At 45.3% G+C, this 8823-nt stretch overlaps 1 non-coding gene across 1 annotated transcript; it reads right to left on the bottom strand.

Annotated features, from left to right (window-relative positions):
* Nucleotides 1-306: 306 nt before the first annotated feature.
* On the bottom strand, nt 307-379 carry TRNAF-GAA (transfer RNA phenylalanine (anticodon GAA)). Its single transcript has one exon. It is a non-coding gene; the product is annotated as a tRNA-Phe (tRNA).
* Nucleotides 380-8823: the final 8444 nt, after the last annotated feature.

Genomic DNA, 8823 nt, shown 5'->3' with positions numbered 1-8823 from the left:
GAACTTGTTAGTAATGAACATTGAACGTAACCGTGGTGTGTTAGTACTCCAAACTATTAAGCAAACTCAGGTTAACTGTCTTTGTTCTAAATATAAAATGTCAATTTTATCCAAACGGTTTTTAACAAACTGGGCTAACTTACTAAGGAGACAAGGACCAAATACAAGTGCAAACACAACAACTAAAACTGGTCCTGCTAACATGGATATGAGGGTAACAATCCATGGGGACTGGTTGAACGTCGAGTCAAACCAGTTTTGGTGAGAATGTTGTCGGCTACGCTGTTCGAGTCTCTGCTGAAGCTCTGCCGAAACTCGGGATCTAACCAGGGACCTTTAGATCTTCAGTCTAACGCTCTCCCAACTGAGCTATTTTGGCAGGCCAGAGGTTGGCTGGTTATGGTTGTGTTGGCTCTGAACAGCCATGACCTCCGCTACAGCAGCATGGACTGAGCCTAGGTGTTCCTCCCTTGCCACATGTTTAATCATTGCCGCAATACTTGAGTCGGGCGGCAGTGAGCGCAAAATTTCTTTGGTGGCTAGATTGCATTGCTGGCGCAGGCAGTCGGTGACGACTGGGCCTTTGGCCTCTGCCAGCAGGTTGGAAGCGTCTACAGCAGCTTGGAGCCGGTCTACAAATTGAGTAAAACTTTCGCTCTCTTTCTGCCTCATTGTAGACCATGGGACAGGTTTGGCAACTACCCTGCAGACAGTACGAATGGCTTCTCGGGCCGCACGAGTTGCGACTGCGACCTCTGGGGCTCTCAAGTTTTGGGCTTGAGCTTGAGGTGTGACCATTGTTGGATCCCTGCCTGTCAGTCGTTGTAAGCTGGACCCCTGTTGCGGATGGTTGTCCCCAGCTACTTTTGCTAGCTCTTTTGCGCAATTGTCCTCCCACTCTTGCCTAAATACTATCATTCCAGCGCCATCAAAAATCATCCTGCATGTTTGTTTGATATCAAAAGGCAACATGTCGTCGTTACCAAAACCACCATCAATTAAAGTAGAAACCATAGCAGAATTTATTCCTCTCTCAGAAATGGCTTTAACAATTGCTTGCACGTCCTTGGGGTTAACTGGGGAATAGGTCTTTTGACCATTCACTTCTCTCACAGGAAATGCTAGCACTGTGGGAGAAGCCCATTCAGCACATGCCATTTGGATCTCCTTCCAGTCTGTGAGTGGCATGGATTCTCGTGGGAATGATGGCACAGATCTTTTAGGCTTACTAAAATTTATTTGCATGTTTTCGAAGTCTGAGTCAGAGCTTGAGCTAGATGCATGTTTAAGTGTGTGCCGCTCTGTCTCCCGCACGCGCCGTCTGTGGCCCCAGACCCCTTCCGAATCGGAGGTGGAAGCCGAGTGGCAGTGGGCTTCCGGGCTGCGATGCTTTTTGGTGGGACTCCGCCCGCTCCCTTTCCCAGGTACGGGTTTCTCCCCTCTCTTTCTCCGCCTTCCTTCCAGTGGGTTCTTTTCCTTACAAGGAGATACTCTAGGGCACACTCCCTGATTGGACTGTGAGCTCTCCTCCCCTTTACCATCGGCGCTATCCTCCCGCTTCCCCTTAGACTCCCGATCGCGTATGTCTGCGCGTGTTAGGCATCCTTCGCTCCGCCCCTTGCTCCTCTCCGCGGCGCCATTTCGCGGCGCGTATGGTGGGGGCCTTTCCCCAACGTCTCCAGGGCCCGCGGTGTCGGGCACGCCCCGCGGCTCAGTGGCATCGGTACCCTCCGGTGGCAGATTATGTTCCGCGGCCAAACCCGTGTTAGGGCCGGGCAGGCGGGACGGCGACTTGGGTCGGCTGTCATCATTGGATGGCCAGTTAGAATCGGTGGGGCAGTCAGCAAACGTGGTCTGAGTAGCAGCTCCTACCCCCACCCATGGTGTAACCTTTAGACAGCTTTGAGCTGCCTTCCAAGTTTCTTACTCTTGGAGCGCTTTTCACAGTGCTTGCGTAACTCTCGCTCAGCTCTTAAGACACTTGTTGGACTTAAAGCACAGCACGTCATCCGTGAGTGCTTTAGTACACCTAACCCAGCAATCTGGGTGAAGAATATCTATGGGATGATCAATGGCACATAATTCTATCCATCTGGCAACCGCGCATTCAAAGTCCCTTGATTTGCAGTCAATACCCCACTGCTTATGCAGCTGCGAAACTACCTTGCCAAGCGACTGCATCCTGGCGGTACGGGAGCGTCCTCCCCACTGAAGTCGGTCCCGCCGCTCCAGCTATCCCTCAGCGTCCAGCGAGACTCCCGAAATCCGGCCGCTTGTACCCGCGTGTCGGGGAGCGGTCCCGGGTTTCGGCACCACTGTGTTGCCTCAGATGAGGTGTAGTGACCCGGTTGGTGAGTGACACGACGGCTAACGTACAGGCCTGTCGGGCTAATAACACCAATGTGGTGGATGGTGAAGAGCGTTTATTTCCGGTAAGCACGGCTTTATATGATCGAGTTATGCTTATGTCATCACCGTGATATTATGGGTTAGAGAACTTTGGAGAAAAGGGGCCCTATCTTCCCGTACATCGCGAGATCTTCCGATCGGCTTTTCCCTATCTAACCACATCAGTCTGCCCTTTCCACCTTGCACTCCCCTCTGTGTGGGTGTCAGTAGCTGCACTAGGGTGGCTCTGAGCAGTACATTGGATGCAGGTTGAGAACACACTGATACATCCAATGACTGAGCTGAGGTTAGTGCCTGCTCAGACCCAAAAGCTGATCTGACACCCTGTGTGGCAGCAGCACACCCAGCCCTGCGCAACAGTGACCATGGGAACATGACATAGGCATGACTGAGGTGCCAAGTCCACACTGAAAGGAGGTGGTGTTTTTCTCTTAGGTGGAAAGGAGCACCAAGACAGTACACCCCAAATACCATCACCTTTGAAAACTGGGGAGGTTGCACTACGCTTTAGCTCACAGCAGTCCTGAAAACTCATTTCCTGGAGGTTCTGATTGCTTTCAGAGCTAAGTGGTTGTCTCTGCCTGCAGATACCAAGGTGGTGCCATAAATTGCCACTGGGGAAGCAGTGTCCCTGGTATTTTTTCTGTCTTGGCTTCATGTGTCATAAAATAATTAACAGATGTCTGTGAGAGATTCTCAGTAGTGGGCTGTTGTCACTGTTTTGTGGATGTAGGAACGGCCTTCCAGGATAGTCCCAGGTCCACACCTAGGTCAGTGTCCTGTGTTCCACACTGGTTGATGTTGCTGGGAAAAATGCCCATAAATGCTGTAATAACATGTTGCCCATGTGTTCTCCCTGACCTATGTGTGATGCCTGAGTACCAATAAAGGAATCTTTTTCTCCAGTGGGTTGAGGAAAACGAGAACATTTTTATGGGTTGCATTTTAGGGAAAGTGTCCTGAGGACTGTCTAATGTTCCCGAGGTTTCTGAATCTACAAAAATATTACATAATTCTAAGCACATTCCTGTGCTGTGTAATCTGTAATGTAATGAGGCTGACATCCAGCATTTTGTTAGGGAAGACTTTCAATCCTACAGTGCTTTTTAAAGTTGTTTTCCTGTATACATCCCTTACTAGGCTTATTGCCTGCTACTAATGGTCCCCAGTACTGAGATTTTCATGTATGGGTGAGGGGCAGTTTCTGACTGGGTGGACAGGGGATCTCTGCATCCTCATCTTCAGGTGCTTCTGGTGAGACTGCAGCTCCAACTTGTGAATGGGAGGTGAGGTGAGCCATGCTGGAGATCTCCAGCCCAGCAGCTCAGTCATGAGCCCCCCAACCACCTCTACTTCTCCATCAGGTGCTTTAGCAGGTAAAGGTAAGTATGAGGTCAGATGGTTTCCAGATCTTGTCTGTTGAAATTATGGCTCAGGTGTTGCATTTTTGATTGTTAGCTGGTATTACATTTGCCTGCTTGTGTTCCAGAAGTATTTTAATTTGCTACTGCAAAGTCCCTTAAGTGACACAGTTTTAGCTGCCACATCCTTTTCATGGTCATGACTTCTTTCTCCTCTTCTCTTTGACTTCAGATTTATTTTTTTTTTTAAATGGAGCTTTTTGGCTTTGCACCTCAATGCACAGAGTATAATGGCCCATTGGGAATTATTTTTCTGCAGCAGAGGCTGGGAGATCATTGCTCATCTCTGGAGAGGTCGTGGCTGGGTGAAGGCCAGTGACAGCATCTTTTCACACTATCCTGGAGGAATTTCATGTGACAGAGACCTCCTTTGTCCCTCAGGATAAATCTGGCTTTTTCCAAATCATTCTCTTTTTGTGAGAATCTGGGGACAGAAACTGTCCTCAAGAAATTTTGTTATGAAAATGTAGTTGGGGCTTTGGCTATTTTGTTTAATAGAATTGTTAACAGATAGACTCAAATGTTTCAAGTTCTTTTAGTTTTGACTGAATGGTATAAGGTTAATTAATTGCCTATTGATTTTTGCAAACCACATTGAAGAACAGGAATTAAGAAACATAAAATGAGTTGCAAAGTTATCAGTCTTCCAAATGATTTGTTTTAATCATGTGTCATTTAATTAATCTATAATTGTTGCTTTGTATTTAAACTTGTATTGTGGTTGCTAAATTCTAGTTAAAGAACAATATATTGTTTAAAATAGAAGAAGGGAAAAAAATCTGCTCTGATAATGTCTTGCTTCAAGTATAGGTTTCTGCACCCCTGCCAGAGCTAGCCCTATCTGACATCAGTAATATTTTCTGTAATGTTTCTGCTTCTCACTGAGATGTAATTAAGCAGTAAATTAGCACTGGTCACGTGAACGATGGAAACTCTGGAGCTCTTTGCTGGTGTGTGCAGTGACACCACCCCAAGCTGAGGGCAGAGGGTGTGCAGAGCTCCACCAGCCCTGCCTGGGGCAGATCCCTGGGGTATGAGTGTGAGATGGGGAGCCCTCCTGTGCTCACAGTGCCAGCGTGCCCTGCTCTCCTCCCAGGCTTCCAGTGTGTGCTTCAGCACTGAGGAGCATGGCAAACCCATGGCTGATCTGATGGGGATGGAAATGCAGTGGAATTGGATGCTGTAGCCCACTGGTTCTTGGTATGTGTCTTTTGACATGTCTTCTTGGCAAGTTAGCTTTTAGGTTTTCACTGTTCCAGAAGAATATGAGAGGCATAGTGGCTGATACATTGCAAACAGGACCAGAGAAATTAGTTGTATCATTAAGGAAGGTGACAGGTGATACAGGGATGTCCAGCACACAGCATTTTGGAGAGGCAGAGCATGAGAGGGCTGTGAATGAACCATCCTCTGCACAGGTTAGAAGCAAAGGTTGCTGCCCCTTCCTAGTTTTCACCCACAGCTGTCACAATGGGACATGGTATCGTGGATGTTATTCTGTGTTACTTAACCACAGCCAAGGAGGCCTCTTGCAAAAGCTGGTACTGTAGAAGCACTCTGCTTCTCCCTGTTTTGGCAGAGAGATCAGGGATGAGAAAAGAGATTTTTTTTTCATGCCCTGAAAGCCACAGCCTTTCCCATAAGACATGGAAACATGAAGATGAGTTGGTTTGCAGGAGCTGATGCTGCACTTGTGTCCCTGTAAGGTGTCTCTGAATAAAGGAGCACAGATTCCAGCACTGTTGTTTCAGCACTTTGCCTACTTCAAACACAATGACTGGTGTTGTTTTGAATTAGTGGCAAAGTAGTCATCATCAGAATTACTTAAAGTATGATAGGCTTTAGCATTTATCAAGAGTTATGTATCTTTGGCATGTTTATCAGTATTTAATCTGGAAGACTGGATTGCCTCAGCAGAAAAGTTGACATTGAACTGCTTTCTGGATTCTCTCAAACACCATAAAACACAATTTTCTCTACTCAAGCACTCAGCAGAAAAACTAGCAAATGGATTATTCTCAAATATTATCCTTACAATCTTGTAAAAGCACTGAAATAACTCCTGTAACCTAAAAATCCCAGTGAGAACAATTTTTCTCATTCTGCATAGTTACTTGAGGCCGAGCCTATATGTTGTTTAGTTGAGCTTCACCTCAGTGATATTCAGATTGAAAACAAAAAATTGACCAGAGCGTTTTTACTGTCAGTTTTGAACTCAGCCAGCCTGGCAGGATTATTTTTCCCATGAGGATGCTGAGGCTCTGTCACAGAGAGCCAACACTCTGAGGCTTGAAGTGAGTCCAATCTCTCAGTGGTCACCATGTCTCCACACTTCCAAGGGGAAGAGCTCCTCAGGAGCTGTGGCTGTGTCCCTTCTGTGAGCTCAGAGGGAAGGGTTTCCATTAAACTGAGTAGCTCTGATGCCATGAATGGATTGTGGAAACAACTTGCCTGAAATAAAGCAGGCAGGCAATAGGCAAAGCCAACAGATTTTGCCACCTTTTTCTTGTAATCAAAAGAGAAAGGAAATAGTTGGTTTTGAAATTGGCACTGTTCCACAGGCCAGCACTTACACCTTCTGTAGGTGAGCCATGGAGTTATTTGCTCAGAGTATAAATCATCTCAAAAAGACAATAGATCCATAGTTGGCAAATTACATCAAACATTTAACATGGGGAAAAAAAAAAGAAAGTATGCAAATACTCAATTTATTATTCATTGGCACCACCTATTTCCCCTTAGAGGAGGCAGATTGGGAAGAACAATTAACTAAGGTCTATTTTTTGGTGTGTGTTGGGGGGAGCAAAACCCTTTTAGGTTACAGCATGCAGTGGAGTCAAAAAGTACTTCTGTCCCTCTTGGATGATGAATGAGAGCAAGCCCTGATCCTATCCCTTGTTGAGAGACAAAATTCGCTGTATCTTTGTGCCATGGGGTGGCCTGGCCCTCGCCGTGGGACAGGACTCAGCCTGGTGTGGCACTGAGCAGCTGTGTCCCAGCTGAGGTGACAAGGTCTGGGATCAGTGTTTGCACTGGTGAGCCAGCCAAGACCTTCACAAGCTGCTGACAGGAATGATTTGAACAATGAATTTACCCCAGGGGATGCTGGATTAATTTGCAGATGGGATGGGGGGAAAAGGCTAGATGTGACTGATGACAGAACACAGAAAACCCCCAGCTGATGTAGTTAGTGATTTAAAAAAACAGCTCAAGTGCCAGACTGTGAAAGAGACAGAGTGGAAAAAAAAAATTACATGGGGTTATTATATTTTCCTTTCGAGGAATTTGCTGTCCACTTTACTAGGAATATGACTTCTGTTCTGTTTGCCTGTTGTTTAGCAGAACAGAGAGTGGTCCAGATCAGGCAATAAAAATTAATGAGAGCAGGAAAAGATCTCCGAGAAATACAACAGAATAAATAGGTTTTTCATCTAGAGTGGAGATGAATGCAGGGACATGAGGAAAGATGTGCATTAATAAACAGTACAGAGAAAGCGAATTGGCCCAACTGACTTTTCTTCTAGTACTAGCATAAGAGGGGATTTTTGTAAAATGAACCCATTAATGTAAAATTAAAGACTTAAAAAAAAGTGTTAGCAATCTTAGAGAAAGGAACAAGCCCAGTGAATTTCAAACGCCCTGCATATCCTAAATCATCCAATTATACAGCCTTTGCAGCAATCGTATCACTATCACATAGTATTACCATTTTACAAAATATCACATTGAAATATGGCTTTTCTTTTTGTGTGATGACAGGTTTCAGTAAAGAGTAGGGTGGATTTATAATTGGAATAGCCTTAATGTTCCCCATCTCCACTCCAAATATGTAATTGTGCATTTGCTTGATAGCTAGGGGCAAACACTGCAGAATTTTTGTCCTGCCTTCTAAGAGAAAAGAAATAAAACATGTCAGAGAGCTTTTGGGTTGAGATGCTGGTGAAATGCAACACTCAGCTCTCAAGAAACAAAGGGGCTTTTGGTGAGGGGCCATGGGGTACACGGCTGATCTGCCAGGGGAGTGCCATGGGGCACGGATACATGTGTCTGTGGCCAATAAACAGTGGCTTTTTCTTCTTGATGTTCACTGGAGAAATCATTTGGACCTTTGCAGTGATGTGGAAATGTTAAATCCTGTTTCAGAGGAGCTGAGGAGCACTTTGGCATCATCAGAAGAATGGATCAAACCAGAGGCGTGTCTCTCCTTGGTTTTAGTCTCAAGCCTTTCACTGTGCCCCCCTCGGTTATTGGGGGGTTTCCAGCGCCTTTCAGAGCCATCCAGCAAAGTCCGTCTCCAAACTATTTTGGTTTTTTTCTGGATGACTGATGAATATGTGGCAGCGCACACTGTGTGACACAGGTCCTCCCTCCTGCTAAATGGAGAGGTCTGCAGAGCTGAGCCTCCCCCTGTTTCCAACCAAACCTGTCCAGTGACATTTTTGCATAAAAGTAAGCAAATCCATCCACTTTTTTCTCCGCTCAGTACTTTTCATAGGTATTTCTCTAGAATTGCTCCACTGGTCATCTTAGAAGTGTTTTTATTGTTGTCATAGTGTAATGAGATTTCCTTTTGGGATGTTTTTTTGTACCTTTCAAAGTAGAACCAAACCAGCTATAGTTGGTTTCTTATAAGATTGAAATTGTACAGGCTGCAGAGATTATTTTTTCTCCCTCTCTTTCATTTTAAATTGGTTTCTGATCTCCCATTTTATATAAAACTGCTTACTTGGAACAGTAATTTTTGGAGTGCCACACATTCTACAATTTCCATTTTAATTTTGTTGGGTTTTCCCCCCTGCAATATGGGAGTAATTCCTAATAATTAGTGAAACAGTTTGTGCCAAAGCTAGTAAATTAAAGGCTCGAGCTAAAGAATGAGGTAATCTCTCTATTTTTATTCATCTCTCTATTTTTATTCATCTCTCTATTTTTATTCATCTAGTAGTAAGTACAGATATCAAAAGTACTCTTCTAGTTCCTGCTCCATGCTCAG

Source organism: Pseudopodoces humilis, chromosome 5 (assembly GCF_049639895.1).
Source record: "Pseudopodoces humilis isolate 2021_Gansu_Grassland_sample_001 chromosome 5, ASM4963989v1, whole genome shotgun sequence".
NCBI lineage: Eukaryota > Metazoa > Chordata > Aves > Passeriformes > Paridae > Pseudopodoces > Pseudopodoces humilis.
This window is presented reverse-complemented; position numbering and strand designations above follow the sequence as displayed.